General features: G+C 43.2%; 2 pseudogenes; one reads left to right on the forward strand and one right to left on the reverse strand.

The window, feature by feature from the left end:
* Positions 1-8,544: 8,544 nt before the first annotated feature.
* Positions 8,545-10,978, reverse strand: LOC129394649 (transcription factor NF-E4-like; annotated as a pseudogene).
* Positions 10,979-12,784: 1,806 nt separating this feature from the next.
* The window catches only part of LOC103783577 (zinc finger protein 93-like), a 200,027-nt pseudogene continuing 190,326 nt past the window's right edge, over positions 12,785-22,485 (forward strand).

A 22,485-nucleotide genomic window follows, 5' to 3' on the forward strand; every position in this document is an offset into this window, starting at 1 on the left:
TTCAGTACTATAAGACAAGGCTCTAAAGAGCCCTACGTTCACTCCCGTGCCTAGAGATGTTACTCAAGGAGGTTGGAGAACAGCAAAGAAGAATGTCTGTTCCTTCCTCTGTCATCTCTGACCTCAAGAGACACAAACCTGATACCAGTAGAATCGCTCCTGTACAGGGTGTCTGACAATTCCTATTGAAGGTGGAATGGGGAGCAGATGGGGAGCAGAACCCATTTAATGAAGCACTTTGACTGTCCTTTGGTGGAGGGAGGTGTTTTGCTGGGGGAAAATCCACTCATCTGGGCTGCTTAAATCCCTCAAAACTAGCAGGAGGAAAGGCTAAGTCTGCTGGTCCACAGAGACTGCAGCCACCCCTCCCGCTAGGGTTCTGCTCTGATCTTTGTTATTTCTTTTTTTCTGCTGGGTTTGGGTTTGGCTTGTTCTTGTTGCTCTAGTTCTTTGAGGTGTTATCTTAGATTGTCTACTTATACTCTTTCAGACTTTTTAGTAGGCAGTTGATGCTATGAACTTTCCTTTTAACACCACTATTGCTGTATCCCAGACATTTTGTTAGATTGTGTCATTATTATTGTTCAGCTCAAAGAATTTTTAAATTTCCATCTTGATTTCATACAACAATCACTCAAAAACAGGTTGATCGTAAATTTTGTGTTTTATTTAATTTCCATGTATTTATTTAATTTCCATGTATTTGCATGGTTTGAGGGTTCATTTGGAGTTGATTTTCACTTTTATCCCACTGTAGTCTGAGAGAGTAGTTGATATAATTTTGATTGTTTTAAATTTATTGAGACTTGTTTTGTGACCCATCATATGTCTGTCTTAGAGAATGTTTCATGTGCTGATGAATAAAATGTATATTCTGCAGTTGTTGGGTAGAATGTTCTGTAAATATTTGTCAAGACTGTTTGTTCTAGGTTATAGTTTAAGTCCTTTTTTTATTGTTGTTGTCATTGACTTTGTCTTGATGACTTGTCTAGTGCTGTCAGTAGAGTATTGAAGTTCCCCATTATTATTGTGTTGCCATTTATCTCATTTCTTAGGTCTAGTAGTAATTTTTTAATAAATTGGGAGCTCCAGTGTTAGGGGCATATATATTTAGAATTGTGATATTTTCCTGTTGGACTAGTCCTTTTATCATTATATAATGTCCCACTTTGTCTTTTTCTTTTTTTAAGTGTTTTTGCTTTAAAGTCTTTTTGTCTGATGTAAGAATGGCTACTGTTGCTTGCATTTGGGGTACATTTGCATGGACTATCTTTTCCCAACCCTTTACCTTAACTTCATATGTGTCTTTGTGTGTTGGGTGAGTCTCTGGAAGACAGTAGACTTTTGGTTATTAAATTCTTATCCATTCTGCTATTCTGTATCTTTTAAGTGGAGCATTATGGCCACTAATCACTATCAATTATATCACCATACATTATAATGCCTGTCATTGCAAGGCTTGGAACACATTGTAATCCATTCATCCACATTCAAGTTTGCAGTTATAATAAAAATTTTGGCCTGTTGATCTTCCTGGTGATTAAATAGTCTGTCAAAAGAAAGCAGAGACACATAAACATCAACATGGAAAACAGCGATAATGGTAGTGTGCAAGAGGATTCAGATATCTTCCCAGTATTGTTTACCCCAAACCTCTTTATTCCCAATTAACCATTTGTTTCATTACCATTGGAGCATCCAGGTAGTAAGACCATTTACTACTGACCAAGTGTAGGCATACAAATGACAAATGTTTCTGACTTCCTCCTGAATAGCTCAAAAGACAGCTAACTGGGAGCTAACTGGCTGCTCCGACCCCTTTCTTCATCAGAAATGCTTATGTTTCGTCACTAGAAGTCCAATGCGCTATCCATTGTGCCACAGAGCCACCCAGATATAATAAGCAGGTTGATATAATAAGCAAGTTGCAATGGGAAGAGGAGAAGGGAAAAGTTTGTGAAGTTTACGCTCACCAGACTATGGAAGATTCACCACCAGAGTGGGAAGCAACAACCTGGGCTCCAGAGTCGGCCACCCATTTGTGCACAGATGAGAAGTCTCATGAAGCTTCAGCGCAGTCTGGGACCTTAGCTCATTTGTAACAAGTTGTTTGGCATGAGGCCCAGTCATGAGGGCCCTTTGCAACCGGGCTTAAGGAACACAAAAAGGTTAACTTGTTTTTGCGATTGTCTATTGTTTTTCAAAAATGAATGTATATGAATAGATTGAAATAGAGATTTCTCCAAAACAGCACTGGATGAATGCCTCAAGGGGCTCACAAAACCTATTCTGGGACTTGGTGACCATTGCTTCTGTCCACGTTCAATTGACTTCAAATTTAATATTTAACTTTACCTCCACAAATTCCTCTGTCTTGATGAATCGGCTCTGTCTAGGCAAAGGGCGAAGCGAACCACTTGGGCCTTACACAACCTTTACCTCCTGGATTCAAGCGATTTTCCTGCCTCTGCCTCCGAAGTAGCTGGGACTATAGGAGTGCACCACCACACCCTGCTAATTCTTTGTATTTTTAGTAGAGATGGTGTTTCACCATGTTGGCCAGGCTGGTCTTGAACTTCTGACCCCAAGTGATCTGCCCACCTTGGCCTCCCAAAGTGCTGGGATTAAAGGCGTGAGCCACCATGCCTGTCCCTGAATGATTTCTTTCTATCTCCTATAACAGTGTGAAATCACTTAATGGTTGTTTCAAACTGAAAATAATAAAAAGAATGTACATAAAAATAAAATACAAGAAGTTATAAAAATTAGAAGAGATTACAAAATATATATGCATATCTCGAGGGGTCAAAAATGAGAAATTTTGTTTATTTACAGCGTTTTGTTTATTTATTTATTTAATTTTTTTTGAGATGGAGTCTCACTGTGTTGCACATGCTGGAGTGCAGTGGTGTGATCTTGGATCACCGCAACCTCCACCTCCCTGGTTCAAGCAATTCTCCTGCCTCAGCCTCTGGAGTAGCTGGGACCACAGGTGCATGCCAGGAGGCCTGGCTAATTTTTTTGTATTTTTAGTAGAGACGTGGTTTCACCATGTTAGCCAGGATCGCCTCGATTTCTTTCTATGTCCTATAGCAGTTTGAAATTACTTAAAAGTTGTTTCAAATTGAACAAATAAAAATAATGTGCATAAAAATATAATATAAATAGTTTAAAAAATTACAAGACATTACAAAATACGTATGTAAATCTGGAGTTGTCAAAAATGACAAATTTGATTTATATATAAGGTTTTATTAAAATTAGCTTTAATGGATACTACACTATTACCAAAGTAAAAGTTGATTTTCTCTTGAACAAAAATTTGTTGTATTATTAATATGACAGCAAAATACTTCTGTTCACCTTTTGAATACATTCAACAGGAGAGAGTAAAAAAGAAATAGAATTTTCCCATGCTCTGGGATGTAAGAATTATCCAATCAGGGACGCTGTGCTGGAAACCGTCCAATCAGGCACGCAGCTGTAGCGAACAGCACGGCTTCCGGGTTTGGCGGGGCCTTTGTGTCTCTCTGCAGCCTGAGCTCCAGGTCTCTTCTTCACTGCTCTGTGTCCTCTGCCCCTAGAGGCCCAACCTCTGTGGCCCTGTGTCCTGTAGGTATTAGGAGATCCACAGCTAGGACGCCGGGATCCCGGAAGCCCGGAAATGGTAAGAATGCCGGTCTGACATCCCGAGAGAGGGGGAGGGGCTGGTTGGAACCGGAGGGAAATGTCTTTGGCAAGACTCAGCTCCAGTCAGTCAGCTCCACAATTTGTGCCCCGAGTTCTCCTTACCCAGCTCGGCCTCAGTCCTGTTCAGCCATGAGATGGCGGCTACACAGAAGCCTGGCCCCCTGGGCGTCCTCTCTTCCGTGTGCAATGACTGTGTCCTGGCCTGGAGCCCTCTGTGGGCAGCTCTGCACCCGCAGCGCTGTGTCTCTCCCAGATTGTACAGGAATCATGAGAGGGTCGTCAAGGGAGAATCCTGACTTGGGGTGCAGGTTCATGAATGGGAAGAGCTTTGGTCCGTGGGGTTCACAGTTTCTCTTTTCTCCTATTAAAAATGTATGGGGCCAGGAGTGGTGGTTCATGCCTGTAATCCCAGCACTTTGGGAGGCCGAGGCGGGCGGATCACTTGAGGTAAAGAGTTATTAGAACAAGTAAGTTCCTCTTCAAAGACTCAACTTCTTTGTCATAAGTTGTAAATCAAACTTATCCCTGCTTTCCCCTTCTCCTTTTGTTGCAAATTGCTCGTTTACCCTATTTGGAAAAAGCTGGGGTCTAAGCCAACCGGGATCAGCTTAGATTATTGGGTCTGACCCAAGCCAATAGAGGAAGGACACAAAAACAGGAACTGTGTTAGGGTTAATAACCCCTTCCTGGCTGGGCGCGGTGGCTCATGCCTGTAATCCCAGCAATTTGGGAGGCTGAAGCGGGCTGATCACGTGGTCAATGTAAGGCTCTTGTATTGGTTTGAACCATGAGAGCGTGCCAACAGACAACACCAGGCAGTGTGGAGCAACATGCTGTTTTAGTGAGTGCCAGGGTGCAGGCCGGCTGAGGCCTACAATGGCGTCAGCACCAAATGAGGACGAGGCAGGAGTTTTATTGTCTCCAGTAAACAGGAAGTCTCCCAGTCTGATGGGGCTGCTACGTAGTACCCAGACAGCCTCTTTCTCGATCTTCAGGGTTACATGTCTTCTGGCCAGAGTTGATGTCTTCCAGACGGTTCTCTTCCTGCTTCTGCTATCTTGCTGGCACACACTGCTGATGCAGGTAGGCTTGCGCCTTGGGACTGGGCCTGGGAAGGGAGGAGTTACTCATCCCTTCAAGCTTTCAGACCCCGGGGAGATTCTTTCTTTCCTCTCTTTTTGGTTATAGAAAGAAAGGGAAAAGGGGTGACTTTCTCAATAACTACTTCAGGCGCGACATAGGGGGTGGCATTGGAACCTTGGAAAAAGGTGCGTGGCTGGGTTTAGATGGGAACTGGTTAATTTTTGGGGTATTCTTGAGAGATGGGTTGGTGTCCATCGTGTTGTTGAAGCAGAAGCGTCATCTGGATTATCTGGCAGTTAACTGTAGTTTCAACGAGAGTTTTAATGGCTTTTATTATTAGTGGGATAACACAGGCGAGAAACAGGAGGAACCTAATGATAAAGGTAACTGTCCCTACCAGCCTTTTAAATCCTCCTAAATGAAAGAACCACCCTCCTAGGAGGTTTGTTGGGCCACATCCCTTCCAGGTTTAGACTGGTACATGGGCTACTTTTCTCATGTTTGAAGTGATTTCTAGAACAACTTTTCTGTTATCATCTATGTTAAGACAGCAATTAGGATATTAAACTTACCACAGATTCCACCCTTTCCTGCTAATAAGTAGCCTAGTGCTGGCCTGTTTTGATAAATTGCTGTGCGCATTTGATTTTGTTGTTGTGTGAACATTTCCAAGGCTGAGACCGTTTGGTTAGTGATTATCTTTAGAACAGCCTGTAATTATTCTATTTAGCATATATATGGGAGTGCGATAACCTCATGAACCATCCTCTGCCTAAACGGCAGGGCCATAGTATTCGATGATCCGTTGCAGAGGCCACTCGTCCTCTTGCACAGGGACTCCAAGGGTGTCGCCTGCTGTTAATGTTTTGGAGGAAGGAGTAGCCTTGGAGATGAGCTTGACCCTGGTGTGATGGATCCAGTGGGGGAGTACTTGGATTCTCACTACAGTTGGCGTGCTGAATATGACAGTGTAAGGGCCTGTCCACTTTGGTTGTAGCTTTTGGTGAGGGCTGGGTTGGCAGATAAACATGTCTGTGCCTGCAAGGCAGTTATGTTGAGAGGACAAGGAGGTGCTGACAGGGAGAGGCATGGCCTCATTTGCTACTTCACGAATGAAAGACCGTGTCTGGATTAAGTAGGGGAGGTAATTCCTGAGTGGCTCGGAGTCTGGTAAGGATGGAGGCCTTAAGACAAAAGTATGGCTATATATGATTTTGAAGGGAGTATAAAAAGAGGGTGCTTTTGGTGTTGTGTGGAGTCTCATGAGGGTGAAAGGGAGATTTCTTGTCCACAGCTGACAGGTTTCTAGAGCTAGCTTGGTGAGTTGGGTTTTAAGGACAGAGTTGACTTTTTAAACTTTGCCTGAAGATTGAGGCCTGTAGGGTGTATGGGGAACCTATTTGATTCTTAAGGATGTAGAGACGCCTTGGGTAATTTGGCTGATGAAGGTGAGCCTGTTATCGTAGTGGATGGATGTTGGGAGTCCGAAACGGGGAATTATATGCGTGATGAGAGTTTGTGTGATGACATTTGCACCTTCTGAAGTTGTTGGGAATGCTTCTACCTACCCGGAGAAAGTACAGACAAAGACTGGAAGATAGCAGAGCCGTTTATTGGGCAGCATGTGAGTGAAGTTTACTTGCCAATCTTGCCCGGGTACCTTGCCCTGGGCTTGGTGGGTAGGAAAAGGTGGTGGCCAGGGTAAGCCTTGCGGTGGCAGATAGAGCAGGACAGGGTGATTTCTTGAACACAGCAGGAAAGGTGAGGACAAGTGAGAATAGGGTGGAGAAATTGAGGGAGAAGTTTGTAACTGACATGGAAAGAGTTGTGGAGACTTTGGAGGATAGGGATTGAGATTGAGGAAGGATGAAGCACCCTTCCTTGACATACCACGGTCCTTGCTTTTGAAGGTTTTTGGCCTGGAAGTCCTCTTTTTCTTTGGAGGAGTACAAAGGAGGGAATGAGGACAGGGACAGAGCATGGGTGGGTTTAGATGCGAGCTGTTAGCACAGTGATGTGGGGAGTTTCTATGAATAGAGCATACAGTTGGAGGAGCAGTGGGGCAGAGATAAGACTTAGTACACTGGGGTGAGCTAGCATGTCTTTGAAGTTATGGGTTGAATAAACTGTTAGGTTGGCATGGAGAGATAGTTTTAGGCTTTCAAGGGTGAGAACAGCAGCTGCCGTCAAGGCTCAGAGACAGGCAGGTCATCCGAGAACTGTGGCTTCAAGCTGTTTAGAGAGTTAGGCAACATTCTGGAGGGTGGGTCCCTTATACTGGGTTAGAACACCTAGTGCAACTCTACGCTGTTCGTCGGTATAGAGGGAGAAAGGTTTGGTGAGGTCTGGGTCTGGGAGAATGAGGATGGGGGCTGAGTTGAGAGCCTTCTGGAGTAGACAGAAAGGTTGGGTAATAGGCTGTGCAGGGTTTAAAGTCTCATGGAGAGGGCCTTTAGCGGCTTGGTATAACGGATTGGCAAGTAGAGCGAAGGAGGAAACCTAGAGACTAAAATATCCCGCTAGTCCTAGAAAAGAGAATTTCTTGCTAGTTTGTGGAGGTGGGAGGGACTGGAGGAGGGATATGTGGTCGGTTGTGAGCCTTCGGTTTCATGGAGTAAGAGCTAGGCCTAGATAGGTGACTGAGGGGGTGCATATTTGAGTTTTAGGGGAGACCTGATACCCCCATTCTGCCAAGAAGTTTAAAAGAAAGATGGTATGGGCGTTGCAGTCTCTTTGAGAGGGGCTACACAAGAGCAGATCATTAGCATATTGAAGGAGAGTGGATAGTGTTAGGAATAAGGTACAGAGGTTGCAAGCCAGGGCCTGCCCAAAAAGGTGGGGACTGTCTCTGAAACCCTGAGGTTACTACTTCAAGGGTAGGTGGGCACGGCCTGGTGGGCTCACCTGAGAGGGCATGGCCTGGTGGGCTTACCTGGGTATGCACCAGGTGAAAGGTGGGTGTCAGGGTTTTCCTATGTAAAGGCAAAGAGGTCCTGAGAATCAGGGTGTGAAGGAATAGTGAAAAAAAGCATTATTTAGTTTAGGACAGAAAAATGGGTGATATTGGAGGGAACCACGGAAAGTAAAGTGTATGGATTAGAAACTACTGGACATACTGGGAGTACAGCTTGGTTAATAAGCATAGGGCCTGGACTAAGTGATAAGTTCCATGTGGCTTTTTAACAGGTAGAATCGGTGTGAAAAGGGGAGTTTGTTGGGCGGAGTAGGTGATTGGCGAGGAGGCGAGAAATGATAGGGTTTAGGCCTACAAGAGCTGCTTGGGGGGTTGGATACTGCTTCTGTGATAGGAACTGGGTGGGGTTTTTAAGGGTAATGTGAACGGGGGCGTGGTGTTCTGTCATTGAGGGTGTGGAAGTATCCTAAACAGTGAGGTTAACTATGGATGGGGAATAAGGAAAGGCTGCATGTTTTAAGGTGGAAGGTTGGAGGAGAAGAAGAAAGTTAGAAGCCCCCGAGGGGTCTGGGTAGATGCGTTGGGTACTATGGGGAATGTGGAGGTGGAGAGTAGTGTGGAGTTATGAGAGGATGTCTCTACTTTGGAGGGGAGTTGGGCATGAGGGCAGGACTAAGAAAGAGTGAGTAAGGAAAAGGTGTGCAGGGACCAGAAAAGTGGAGGAGTGGCTCATGGTTTGGGCACTTGTCCATGAATTCCTACAACAGACTGGGAGGACTGGGAAATTAGGTAAAGCAGAGTAGGTTGCCCCAGTATTAATTTTAAAAAACATACTGGCCTACCTGCCACCATCGGTGTTACCCTTGGCTCGGATGAAGATATGGTAGTTGCTGGGATGCCCTTTCCAGGGCACCATCAGTCTTCAGCAGCAAGGCTGGTGAGATCCAAGTAGGAGGTTTTGGCTGGCTCAGGAAGGGATGAGGGCAGTGCTTCTGGGGGCCGCTCACAGTCCGACTTCCAGTGGAGTCCTCCATAGAGGGGGAACGACCTGGTGGGCTTACCTGGGTTTGGGCATTGTCTGGACCAGTGGCCTTCATTGCCACACTTGAAATGTGCAGGTGCAGGTGGATTCCTAGGGCCTTCCATGTGGAGCTGTGGCCCCATGGGCCTGCAGGGCCCCTGATGGCGGAGGCAAGCATTTGAAACTCTGCCTGTTTTTGCCTTTTACTTTCCTCATCATGATTGTTAAAGACTTTGAAGGCTAAATTAAGGTCTTTTTGTGGGGTTTGTGGGCTGTTATCAAGCTTCTGGCTTCTGAAGCTTGTGCTGAATATCAGGGGTGGATTGGGAAATGAACTGAAGGTTTAAAATAGCGGTTCCTTCTGAGCTGGTTGAGTCTACGTTGTTATATTTTCTCATGGCTTCAGGTAAACAAGAGGGAGAAAAAGGGCTGGGTTTTCATCAGGACATTGGGTGATTTCTGAAAGTTTTTCACAGTTGGCTGCTTTATGGGCACCTTTTGAGTCCTGCAAGGAGACACACAATCATGTGGTCTTGATGGTGGCATCCAGGGTCCCTGTCTTGATAATCCTAGTGGGGGTCCTGGTTGGGGACTGCCTCTGTACCAGTAGCTGGGCAAGAGCCTGGTGATTAATTGTATCAGTATGTGCCTGAGCTAGGGTCCAGATACGGTCTCAGTCTTCTGGGGTAAGCGTTGAAGAGAGGATAATGTAGAGGTCATGCCAAGTTAGTTCATAAGACTGGGTAAGGTACTGAAATTCCCTAAAATAAGAGGTAGGGTCTTTTGGAAATGAACCAAATCTTTTGTTAATTTGAGAGAGATCAGTGAGGGAGAAGGGAACATGAACTCTCACAATACCTTCAGCTCCTGCTACTTCCCAAAGGGGGCACTCTAGCACCGGCACTGAAGTAAGGGTGGGGCATGGGCCAAAGATGGCACCTGAGCGACTATGGATGGTAGAGAAGGAAGAAGTCGCATGTGGTTCCTGCTGACCATTTGAAGGGAAAAGGGGGGTTGAGTTGATAGGCAGTGGAGGATAGATAGGGGTGTAAGGTGGTTGGATGGGTTTACAGGCCTCAAGAGAGGGCAGTGGGGGAGGAGGCTGGGTATAGGCAATACTAGAATTGTCCTGAGGAGGGGATGGTGTAGGAAAAGAAGTGGATAGTGCTGACTGGGAAGATGGCAGCTGAGAATATAAAGAGGAGGCTTGGGGGGTTATAGAACCCGGTTGAGAGGGAGAGGTAGGGGCTGTGAGGGGTGGACAGCAGTCTGCTGGATCCAGTAAGAAAAAAGACGTAGGGTTGGGAGGAGAAAGGCGATCAGGTCGGTGAGAATGGAGAAGTATTTGAACAGATGAGCAAGAATTGCAGAGGTCTTGTTGTGATCTGAGTGCAAAAAGGCCTGGACATAAGGCATTTCTGCCCATTTTTCCAGCAGTCAGCAATAATTGCTTTAATCAGTTAAAATTGTAAAGTCGAATGTTCCATTTGTGGGTCATTTGGACCCATTATCCAATTCGTAATGTGGCCAGACTGAATCCCAAAAAAAGACAAGGTGCTTAGGGCAGATATCTTGCCTGAGGCCTAAGGTTTGCAGGTTTTTTACAAGGCAGCCTAGAAGGCTGTCCTTCAGAATGGAAAACTGGGAATTTTCTATAATGGAGGGTAGGCACTAGACAACAGAGAAAAGGAGACCGTCCTGGATAGCCAGATGGAGACAATAAAAGGAGCAGTTTTCACCACTGCCTTTTTCATTCCTGGAACGGGATCAAATGGCTTAGAGGGGTTCCCCTAAGACCAGATGATCAGCTAGTGCCTGAAACATGCCAGAGCCTTCTTGGACCAACATTGGATTTTTGGACACAAGAACCAAGAGAGGCCATACAGATTTTTCCCTGTTAAGTGGGCTCCCACAGAAAGTTACCAGTAGGTGAGATCAGTGACTGATGTGCATGTACAGAGAGGCGACTGGAGGCTGAGGAGCTTCTTTTGTCCAGCTGCTGTGGCCTGCTCTCCAGGGCAGAGGGGTAGGTCCATGGGGATGCAGACATGAGCCTCTCCTGGGTTTTGGCACCAAAATGTAAGGTTCTTGTATTGGTTTGAACCCTGAGAGCACGCTAACAGACAACATGAGGCAGTGTGGAGACACATGCTGTTTTAATGAGTGCCTGGTTGCAGGTGGGCTGAGGCCTAAAATGGCGCCAGCACCAAATAAGGATGGGTCAGGTGTTTTATGGTCTCCTGTAAATCAGAAGTGGCCCAGTCTGACATGACTGCTATATAGTACCCGGACGGCCTCTTTCTTGATCTTCAGGAGTACGTGTCTTCTGGCCAGGTAGGTGTCTTCTGGCCATATCTCTTTCTACTACTGCTATCTTGCTGGTGCACACTGCTGATGCAAGTAGCCTTGTACCTTGGGACTGGGCCTGAGAAGGGAGTTACTCATCCCTTCAAGCTTTCAGGCCCCAGGGAGAATCTTTCAGTCAAGAGTTCTAGACCAGCCTGGACAACATGGTGAAACCCGTCTCTACTAAAAATGCAAACATTAGTGGGGCGTGGTGGCAAGAGCCTCTAATCCAAGCTACTTAAGAGGCTGAGGCACAAGAATTCCTTGAACCCGGGAGGTGGAGGTTGCAGTGAGCTGAGATCCTGCCATCACACTCCAGCCTATGTGAAAGAGCCAGACTCATTCTCAAAAAAAAAAAAAAAAAAAAAAAATAAGCATCTTAAAATTTCCTTTGTTTATTTAAACACTGTGAGTAATTTCACTGGATTTTTCAAACACTTAGTTTCAAACACGAAGTGAATAACTCTGACATGGAAATTAAAGCTTGAACCTAGTGATTCCAAGCTAAGACTAATATTAAGCCTACAACAGGAGGTTTTTGTTGTTGTTGTTTTTGAGACAGAGATTTGCTCTTGTTGCCCAGGCTGGAGTACAATGGCACGATCTTGGCTCACTGCACCTCCCCGTTCAAGTGATTCTCCTACCTCAGCCTCAAGAGTAACTGGGATTACAGGCATGTGCCATCACACCCAGCTAATTTGGTATGTTTAGTACAGACAGGGTTTCTCCATGTTAGGCTGGTGTCCAACTCACAACCTCAGGTGATTTGCCTGCCTCGGCCTCCCAAAGTGCTGGGATTACAGGCCTGAGCCACCGCGCCTGGATAACAGTAAGTTATTAAAGGCCCACTGTTTTTTTCTGGGGAGCCTCCCCTGCAGATGTCCCAGCCTGCGCATCCCAGCAATGGAAGGAGCCTTTATCCTGAGAGAAGCTACAGAGTCCTGGAAAGCTGGGGCCCCACAGGGAGACGCAGTTAAGATGAAGACGAAAGGAAATTGGGAGGGTCTAACTGATAATGAAGTTATTGTTTTGAGGCATTTTTTAGACTTTGTAAAATAACAATGTCAGATTTATGTTAAAAAAAAAACAAATTCCAAAATGTATTGCAACAGGAGGAAGTATCAACTAACTATAAGGCCTTTATGGCTTGCAAAAATGTAGGCAGAAAAGGGCTTTCTTTCCTAGGGAGGAGCAAACAATATTAGAAAGTAGGTGGGAGGGGAATGGCAAATGGAGGGTGAAAAAGTCAGATTTTAGATCAGAGAATGTCATACCCTGAAATCAGCATGTTCTTAGTAGGGACATAAAATGGGGTTGTATGTTGACACAGACTGAGAGTAGCTCAAAGTTCAGGAGCCTGAGGGAGAAAGATAAACTTAAGTAAAATTTGATTGAGAAATATTTTATTTTAGGCTGAGCTCAATGGCTCACGCCTGTAATCCTAGCACTTTGAGAGGCAGAGGCAGGTGTATCACCTGAAGTCAGGAGTTCGAGACCTGGCTAACATGGTGAAACCCTGTGTCTACCAAAAATACAAAAATTAGCTGGGTGTCATTGCAGGCATCTGTAATGCCAGCTACTTGGGAGGCTGAGGAAGGAGAATTGCTTGAACCCAGAAGGCAGAAGTTGAAGTGAGCCGAGGTTGAGCCACTGCACTCCTGCCTGGGTGACACAGCGAGACTCCATCTCAAAAAAAAAAAAAAAGAAAAGAAAATGCTTATTTAAGTGCGATGGCATTTATTAACCAGAAAGTTCTGAAAAAAATTATTAGGAGATACCAGCTCTCTACGGTGCTGAATGAAGTCTACTTAAAATTACTACTAAGGTGATTCTGTTCCAAGATGGCCAAATAGGGACAGCTCTGGTCTGCAGCTCCCAGTGTGATTGACACAGAAGATGGGTGATTTCTGCATTTCTAACTGAGGTACCTGGTTCATCTCACTGGGACTGGTTGGACAGTGGGTGCAGCCCATGGAGGGAGAGCCAAAGCAGAGTGGGGCATTGCCTCACCCAGGAAGCACAAGGGGTCAGGTGATTTCCCTTTCCTAGCCAAGGAAAGCCATACTTTCACCAAAGACAGTGCCTGAAAAAATAGGAAACTTCCACCCAAATACTGTGCTTTTTCAATGGTCCTAGCAAATGGCACACAAAGAGATTATATCCCATGACTTTCTTGGTGGGTCCCATGCCCCTGGACCCTTGTTCACTGCTCGTGCAGCAGTCTGAGATCAACCTGCAAGGCAGCAGCCTGGCAGGGGGAGGGGTGTCTGCCACTGCTGAGGCTTGAGTAGGTAAACAAAGCAGTCAGGAAGCTTGAACTGGGCGGAGTCCACCACAGCTCAGCAAGGCCTCTGTCTCTGTAGACTCCATCTCTGGGGGCGGGCATAGCTAAACCAAAGGCAGCAAAAACTTCTGCAGACTTAAACATCCCTGTCTGACAGCTCTAAAGAGAGCAGTGGTTCTCCCAGCACAGTGTTTGAGCTTGGAGAACATACAGACTGCCTCCTCAAGTGGGTCACTAACCCCCACGTAGCTTAACTGGGAGACATCTCCCAGTAGGGGCTGACTGACAGCTCATACAGCCAGGTACTCCTCTGGGATGAAGCTTCCAGAGGAAGGATCAGGCAGCAACATTTGCTGTTCTGCAATATTTGCTGTTCTGCAGCCTCCGCTGGTGATACCCAGGCAAACAGGGTCTGGAGTGGACCTCCAGCAAACTCCAGTAGACCTGCAGCTGAGGGAGCTGACTGTTAGAAGGAAAACTAACAAACAGAAAGAAATAGCATCAATGTTAACAAAAAGGACATCCACACCAAATCCCATATGTAGGTCACCAACATCAAAGACCAAAAGTAGATTAAGCCACAAAGATGGGGAGAAACCAGATCAGAAAAGCTGAAAATTCTAAAAACCAGAGTGCCTCTTCTCCTCCAAAGGATCGCAGCTCCTCGCCAGCAATGGAACAAAGCTGGATAGAGAATGACTTTGACGAGCTGACAGAAGTAGGCTTCAGAATATTGGTAGTAACAAACTTCTCTGAGCTAAAGGAGGATGTTTGAACCTATCACAAGGAAGCTCAATACCTTGAAAAAAGATTAGACAAATGCCTATCTAGAATAAACAGTGTAGGAAAGAGCTTAAATGACCTGATGGAGCTGAAAACCATGGCACAAGAACTACATGACACATGTACAAGCTTCAATAGCTGATTCAATCAAGTGGAAGAATGGGTATCAGTGATTGAAGATCAAATTAATTAAAGTGAGAAGAGAAGTTTAGAGAAAAAAAGAGTAAAAAGAAATGAACAAAGCCTCCAAGAAATATGGGACTATGTGAAAAGACCAATTCTACGTTTGATTCATGTACCTGAAAGTGACGGGGAGAATGGAACGAGGTGGAAAACACTCTCCAGGATATTAACCAGGAGAACTTCCCCAACCTAGCAAGGCAGGCCAATATTCAAATTCAGGAAATACAGAGAACACCACAAAGATACTCCTCAAGAAGAGCAACCCCAAGACACAAAATTATCAGGTTCACCAAAATTGAAATGAAGGAAAAAATGCTAAGGGCAGCCAGAGAGAAAGGTCCGGTTACCCACAGACTGAAGCCCAACAGACTAACAGCAGATCTCTTGGCAGAAATGCTACAAGTCAGAAGAGAGTGGGGGCCAATATTCAACATTCTTAAAGAAAAGAATTTTCAACCCAGAATTCATATCCAGCCAAACTAAGATTCATAAGTGAAGGAGAAATAAAATCCTTTACAGACAAGCAAATGCTGAGAGATTTTGTCTCCACCAGGCCTGCCTTACAAGAGCTCCTGAAGGAAGCACTAAACATGGAAAAGAACCACCAGTTCCAGCCACCACAAAAACATGCTAAATTGTAAAGACCATTGATACTAGGAAGAAAGCGCATCAACTAACAAGCAAAATAACCAGCTAACATCATAATGACAGGATCAAATTCACACATAACAATATTAACCTTAAGTGTAAATGAGCTAAATGCCCCAATTAAAAGGCACAGACTGGCAAATTGTATAAAGAGTCAAGACCCATCAGTGTGCTATATTCAGGAGACTCATCTCATGTGCAGGGACACACATAGGCTCAAAACAAAGGGATGGAGGAAGATCTACCAAGCAAATGGAAAGGAAAAAAAAAAAAAAAGAAAACAGTGGTTGCAATCCTGGTCTCTGATAAAGCAGACTTTAAACCAACAAAGATCAAAAGAGACAAAGAAGGCCATTACCTAATGGTAAAGGGATCAATTCAGTAAGAAGAGCTAACTATCCTAAATATATATGCACCCAATACAGGAGCACCCAGATTCATAAAGCCAGCCTTTAGAGAAGTACAAAGAGATTTAGACTCCCACACAATAAAAATGGGAGACTTTTTAGACAGATCAATGAGACAGAAGGTTAACAAGGATATCCAGGACTTAAACTCAGCTCTGCACCGAGCAGACCTCATAGACATCTACAGAACTCTCCACCACAAATCAACAGAATATACATTCTTCTCAGCACCCCATCACACTTATTCTAAAATTGACCATATAGTTGGAAGTAAAGTACTCCTCAGCAAATGTAAAATAACAGAAATCACAACAAACAGTCTCGCAGACCACACTGAAATCAAATTAGAACTCAGGATTAAGAAACTTACTCAAAACTGCACAACTACATGGAAACTGAACAACCTGCTCCTGAATGACTACTGGGTAAATAACGAAATGAAGGCAGAAATAAAGATGTTCTTTGAAACCAACGAGAACAAAGACACAATGTACCAAAATCTCTGGGACACATTTAAAGCACTGTGTAGAGGGAAATTTATAGCACTAAGTGCCCACAAGAGGAAGCAGCAAATATCTAAAATCAACACCCTAACATCACAATTAATAGAACTAGAGAAGCAAGAGCAAACACATTCAAAAGCTAGCAGAAGGCAAGAAATAACTAAGATCAGGGCAGAACTGAAGGAGATAGAGACACAAAAAACCCTTCAAAAAATCAATGAATCCAGGAGCTGGTTTTTTGAAAAGATCAACAAAATGGATAGACCACTAGCAAGACTAATAAAGAAGAAAAGAGAGAAGAATCAAATAGATGCAATAAAAAATGATGAAGGGGATATCACCACCAATCCTGCAGAAATACAAACTACCATCAGAGAATATTATAAACACCTCTATGCAAATAAACTTGAAAATCTAGAAGAAATGGGTAAATTCCTGGACACATACACCCTCCTAAGATTAAACAAGGAAGAAGATGAATCTCTGAGTAGACCAATAACAGGCTCTGAAATTAAGGCAATAATTAATAGCTTACCAACTAAAAAAAGTCCAGGACCAGACAGATTCACAGCTAGTTTCTATGAGGAGGAGCTGGTACCATTCCTTCTGAAACTATTGAATCAATAGAAAAAAAAGGAATCCTCCCTAACTCATTTTATGAGGCCGACAGCATCCTGATACCAAAGCCTGGCAGAGACACAACAAAAAAAGGAGAATTTTAGACCAATATCACTGATGAACATCAGTGCAAAAAACCTCAATAAAATACTGGCAAACTGAATCCAGCAGCACATCAAAAAGCTTATCCACCACAATCAAGTTGGTTTCATTCCTGGAATGCAGGGCTGGTTCAACATACACAAATCAATAAACATAATCCATCACATAAACAGAACCAAAGACAAAAAAACCACATGATTATCTCAATAGATGCAGAAAAGGCCTTTGACAAAATTCAACAACCCTTCATGCTAAAAACTCTCAATAAACTAGGTATTGATGTAACATATCTCAAAATAAAAAGAGGTATTTATGACAAACCCACAGCCAATATCATACTGAATGGGAAAAAAGTGGAAGCATTCCCTCTGAAAACTTGCACAAGACAGGGATGCCCACTGTCACCACTCCTATTCAACATAGTGTTGGAAGTTCTGGCCAGGGCAATCAGGCAAGAGAAAGAAATAAAGGTATTCAATTAGGAAAAGAGGAAGTCAAATTTTCCCTGTTTGCAGATGACAAAATTGTATATTTAGAAAATGCCATTGTCTCAGCCCAAAATCTCCTTAAGCTGATAATCAGCTTCAGCAAAGTCTCAGGATACAAAATCAATGTGCAAAAATCACAAGCATTCCTATACACCAATAACAGACAATCAGAGAGCCAAATCATGAGTGAACTCCCATTCACAATTGCTAGAGAGAATCAAATACCTAGGAATCCAGCTTACAAGGGATGTGAAGGACCTCTTCAAGGAGACCTACAAACCACTGCTCAATGAAATAAAAGAGGACATAAACAAATGGAAGAACATTCCATGCTCATTGATAGGAAGAATCAATATGAAAATGGCCATACTGCCCAAGGTAATTTATAGATTCAATGCCATCCTTATCAAGCTACCAATCATTTTCTTCACAGAATTGGAAAAAAACTACTTTAAAGTATATATGGAACCAAAAAAGACCCCGCATTGCCAAGATAATCCTAAGCAAAAACAACAAACATGGAGGCATTATGCTACCTGACTTTATACTATACTACAAGGCTAGAGTAACCAAAACACCATGGTACTGGTGACAAAACAGATATATAGACCATTGGAACAGAACAGAGGCCTCAGAAATAACACCACACACCTACAACTATCTGATCTTTGACAAAGCTGACAAAAATAAGACATGGGGAAAAGATTCCTTATTTAATAAACAGTGTTGGGAAAACTGGCTAGCCATATGTAGAAAGTTGAAACTGGATCCCTTCCTTACACCTTACACAAAAATTAACTCAAGATGGATTAACGACTTAAATGTTAGACCTAAAACCATAAAAACCCTAGAAGCCATTCAGGACATAGGCATGTGCAAGGACTTCATGACTAAAACACCAAAAGCAATGGCAACAAAAGCAAAAATAGAGAAATGGGATCTAATTAACTAAAGAGCTTCTGCACAGCAGAAGAACTACCATCAGAGTGAAGAGGCAACTTTCAGAATGAAAAAAAAATTTTTGCAATCTACCCATCTGACAAAGAGCTAGTATCCAGAATCTACAAAGAACTTAAACATATTTAGAAGAAAAAAAACCTCATTAAAATTGGGCAAATAATATGAACAGACACTTCTCAAAAGAAGACATTTATGCAGCCAACAGACGTATGAAAAAATGCTCATCATTACCGGTCATTAGATAAATGCAAATCAAAACCACAATGAGATACCATCTCACAACAGTTAGAATGGCGATCATTAAAAAGTCAGGAAACAACAGATGCTGGAGAGGTTGTGGAGAAATAGGAATGATTTTAGACTGTTGGTGGAAGTGTAAACTAGTTCAGCTGTTGTGGAAGACAGTGTGGTGATTCCCCAAGGATCTAGAACAAGAAATACCATTTGACCCAGTGATCCCATTACTGGGTATATACCCAAAGGATTATAAATCATGCTACTATAAAGACACGTGCACATGTATGTTTATTGCAGCACTATTCACAATAGCAAAGACTTGGAACCAACTCAAATGTCCGTCAATGATAGACTGGATTAAGAAAATGTGGCACATATACACCATGGAAGACTATGCAGCCATAAAAAAATGAGTTCATGTCCTCTGCAGGGACATAGATGCAGCTGGAAACCATCATTCTGAGCAAACTGTCACAAGAACAGAAAACCAAACACCACATGTTCTCACTCATAGGTGGGAATTGAACAATGAGAACAGTTAGACACAGGGTGGGGAACATCACACCCTGGGGTTTGTCATGGGGTGGGGTGCAGGGGGAGGGATAGCATTAGGAGAAATACCTAATGTAAATGATGAGTTAATGGGTGCAGCAAACCAACATGGCACATGTATACCTATGTAACAAACCTGCACATTGTGCACATGTACCCTAGAACTTAAAGTATAATAATAATAAATAAAAAAAGTACTACTAAAAATTTTGGAACGTAGGAGTTATCTGTACATTGAAGTTTGCATAAAACTGTTTCTTTATGGGTAAATTCAGATTTTATTTACTTTGTTTTGGAGGAATATTTCAACAGTGATGCTGTGTTCTTCTGTGTGCATTAGCACATCATAAAAATGTGTCCAGTGCAGTTAATGGTTAATGATTCACTTGCTTAAATCGCTCTCTGACAGATTTTTTCGCTCTTCAGTTAATTATTTTTCTCTTCATTATTAAGTATCTTTATGCAGCGGATGTGTATAAAACGCTATACTTAATCTGGCAGCTGTCCTTTTTTCTTATTTTTTCTACATATTTTTCTTTGGAAAATGAAGGCTTTTATCTTTGTTTACAGGTGAGAAAAACTTGGAAAACACAGGCTTTTCCACTCACTGGATGTGTTACAAAATATCCTTCTTGGGCCAAAAACATAGACAGTATTGCTGAGCTTGTTAGAAATTCAAAAAATCAGACTTTATGTCGGATCTTCTGGAAAAAAAAAAAGAAAAAAACCTGTATAACAAGGTCTTGAACTTATTGTACCTATCAAAATTTCAGAGGTGTCTTGTAGCTCAATATGTCTTTTTCCATCTGAAAAATATTCACAACTCATTCAGTATGATGTAAATATAGCACTGAAAAGTGTGTATGTTGATGTTCATGCCCTGAATTTTATACTTTGTTAGCTACAATAACATCATATATGAACTGATGTGGATCTTATGCTGCTCTTTTTTCTCAGAGTTAAAGAATACATTAGAGAATATTTCTTTGTTGGAGATTATTTTCTTGGATAATTTAATTCTATAAGTAAGAACCAGTTCCTTTTACTTTCCAATTTCACGTTAAGTCAAAATAAAAACTCTGCCCATGGCCACTTAGTAAAAATGTGTGTGTGTGTGTGTGTGTGTGTGTGTGTTTGTTTCAGGGGCCATTGCAATTTAGAGATGTGCTTATAGAATTATCTCTGGAGGAGTGGCATTGCCTGGATACTTTACAGCAAAATTTACATAACGATGTGATGTTAGAGAATGACATAAATCTGGTCTTTCTTGGTGAGGATAACTTTAATACATAATTCATAATATACTCTAAAGGTTTTCTTTCTCTTTTTTGTGGAATGTTTTTTAGTAATGTATTCATTGATCAAAGAGTTTCAGGACCCATTTTCCAGAAAATCTTCAGAAATTTTTCATTTAGAAAAGAATTTGTTCAAGATGTTTTGTGTTAATCAAAACTTTACACATTCCTGAGTTGAGCTATATTCTTCACTCTAAATTAGTGATAATTCCAGAAATTTGGTGGCATAAAATATTGTTGTCCCCACCTGAAAATCTAATTATCAGCAACAAGTTTTGATTCTCTAGTACCAGGTAGTAAAATTAAAAAACCTACAAGTAGGCTGGGCGTGGTGGCTCACACCTATAATCCCAGCACTTCAGGAGGCTGAGGCAGGAAGATCATGAGATCAGGAATTCGAGACCAGTCTGACCAACATGGAGAAATTCCATCTCTGATAAAAATACACAATTAGCCGGGCATGGTGGCACATGACCGAAATCCCAGCTACTCTGGAGACTGAGGCAGGAGAATTGGTTGAACCCGGAAGGCAGAGGTTTCACTGAGCCAAGATCATGCCGTTGCACTTCAGCCTGGGCAACAAGGGGGAAACTCCATCTCAAAAAGAAAAGAAAAGAAAAGAAAAGAAAAGAAACTGATGAATTCAAAGTGTTTTGTGGGAGCCAAGATGGCCAAATAGGAACAGCTCCAGTCTACAGCTCTCAGCATGAGTGACGCAGAACACGGGTGATTTCTGCATTTCCAACTGAGGTACTAGGTTCATCTCACTGGGTAGTGCCAGAGAGTGGGTGCAAGACACTGGGTGAACTGCACCGTCTGTGAGTCAAAGCAGGGTAAGGCATCCCCTCACCCAGGAAGTGCAAGGGGTCAGGGAATTTCCTTTCCTAGTCAAAGAAAGGGGTGACAGACAGCACCTGGAAAATCAGGTCACTCCCACCCTAATACTTCGCTTTTCCAATGAGCTTAACAAACAGCACACCAGGAGATTATATCCCACACCTGGCTCAGAGGGTCCTACGCCCATGGAGCCTTGCTCATTGCTGGCACAGCAGTCTGAGATCAAACTGCAAGGCAGCAGAGAGGCTGGGGGAGGGGCGCCCACCATTGCTCAGGCTTGAGTAGGTAAACAAAGCTGCCAGGAAGCTTGAACTGGATGGAGCCCACCTCAGCTCAAGGAGGCCTGCCTGCCTCTATAGGCTCCACCTCTGGGGGCAGGGCACAGACAAAAGACAGCAGTAACCTCTGCAGACTTAAATGTCCCTGTCTGACAGCTTTGAAGAGAGTAGTGGTTCTCTCAGCACACCGCTTGAGATCTGAGAATGGGCAGACTGCCTCCTCAAGTGGGTCCCTGACCCCTGAGTAGCCTAACTGGGAGGCATCTCCCAGTAGGGGTGGACTGACACCTCACACGGCCGGGTACTCCTCTGAGACAAAACTTCCAGAGGAACAATCAGGCAGAAGCATTTGTGGTTCACCAATATCCACTGTTCTGCAACCACTGCTGCTGACACCCAGGCAAACAGGGTCTGGAGTGGACATCCAGTAAACTCCAACAGACCTGCAGCTGAGGGTCCTGTCTGTTAGAAGGAAAACTAACAAACAGAAAGGACATCCACACCAAAAACCCATCTGTACGTCACCGTCATCAAAGACCAAAGGTAGACAAAATCACAAAGATGAGGAAAAAACAGAGCAGAAAAACTGGAAACTCTAAAAATCAGAGTGCCTCTCCTCCTCCAAAGGAATGCAGCTCCTCACCAGCAATGGAACAAAGCTGAGTGGAGAATGACTGACGAGTTGAGAGAGCAAGGCTTCAGAAGATTGAACTACTGCGAGCTAAAGGAGGAAGTTCGAACCAATGGCAAATAAGTTAAAAAATTTGAAAAAAAATTATACGAATGGATAACTAGAATAACCAATGCAGAGAAGTCCTTAAAGGACCTGATGGATCTGAAAACAATGGCATGAGAACTACATGATGAATGCACAAGCCTCAGTAACCGATGAGATCAACTGGAAGAAAGGGTGTCAGTGATGGAAGACGAAATGAATGAAATGAAGCATGAAGAGAAGTTTAGAGAAAAAAGAATAAAAGGAAATGAACAAAGCCTCTAAGAAATATGGGACTATGTGGAAAGACCAAGTCTACGTCTAATTGGTGTACCTGAAATTGACAGGGAGAATGGAACCAAGTTGGAAAACACTCTGCAGGATATTATACAGGAGAACTTCCCCAATCTAGCAAGGCAGGCCAACATTCAAATTCAGGAAATACAGAGAACATCACAAAGATACTCCTTGAGAAGAGCAACTCCAAGACACATAATTGTCAGATTCACCAAAGTTGAAATGACAGAAAAAATGTTAAGGG

The sequence above is a fragment of the Pan paniscus genome, chromosome 20, assembly GCF_029289425.2.
Source record: "Pan paniscus chromosome 20, NHGRI_mPanPan1-v2.0_pri, whole genome shotgun sequence".
Lineage (NCBI taxonomy): Eukaryota > Metazoa > Chordata > Mammalia > Primates > Hominidae > Pan > Pan paniscus.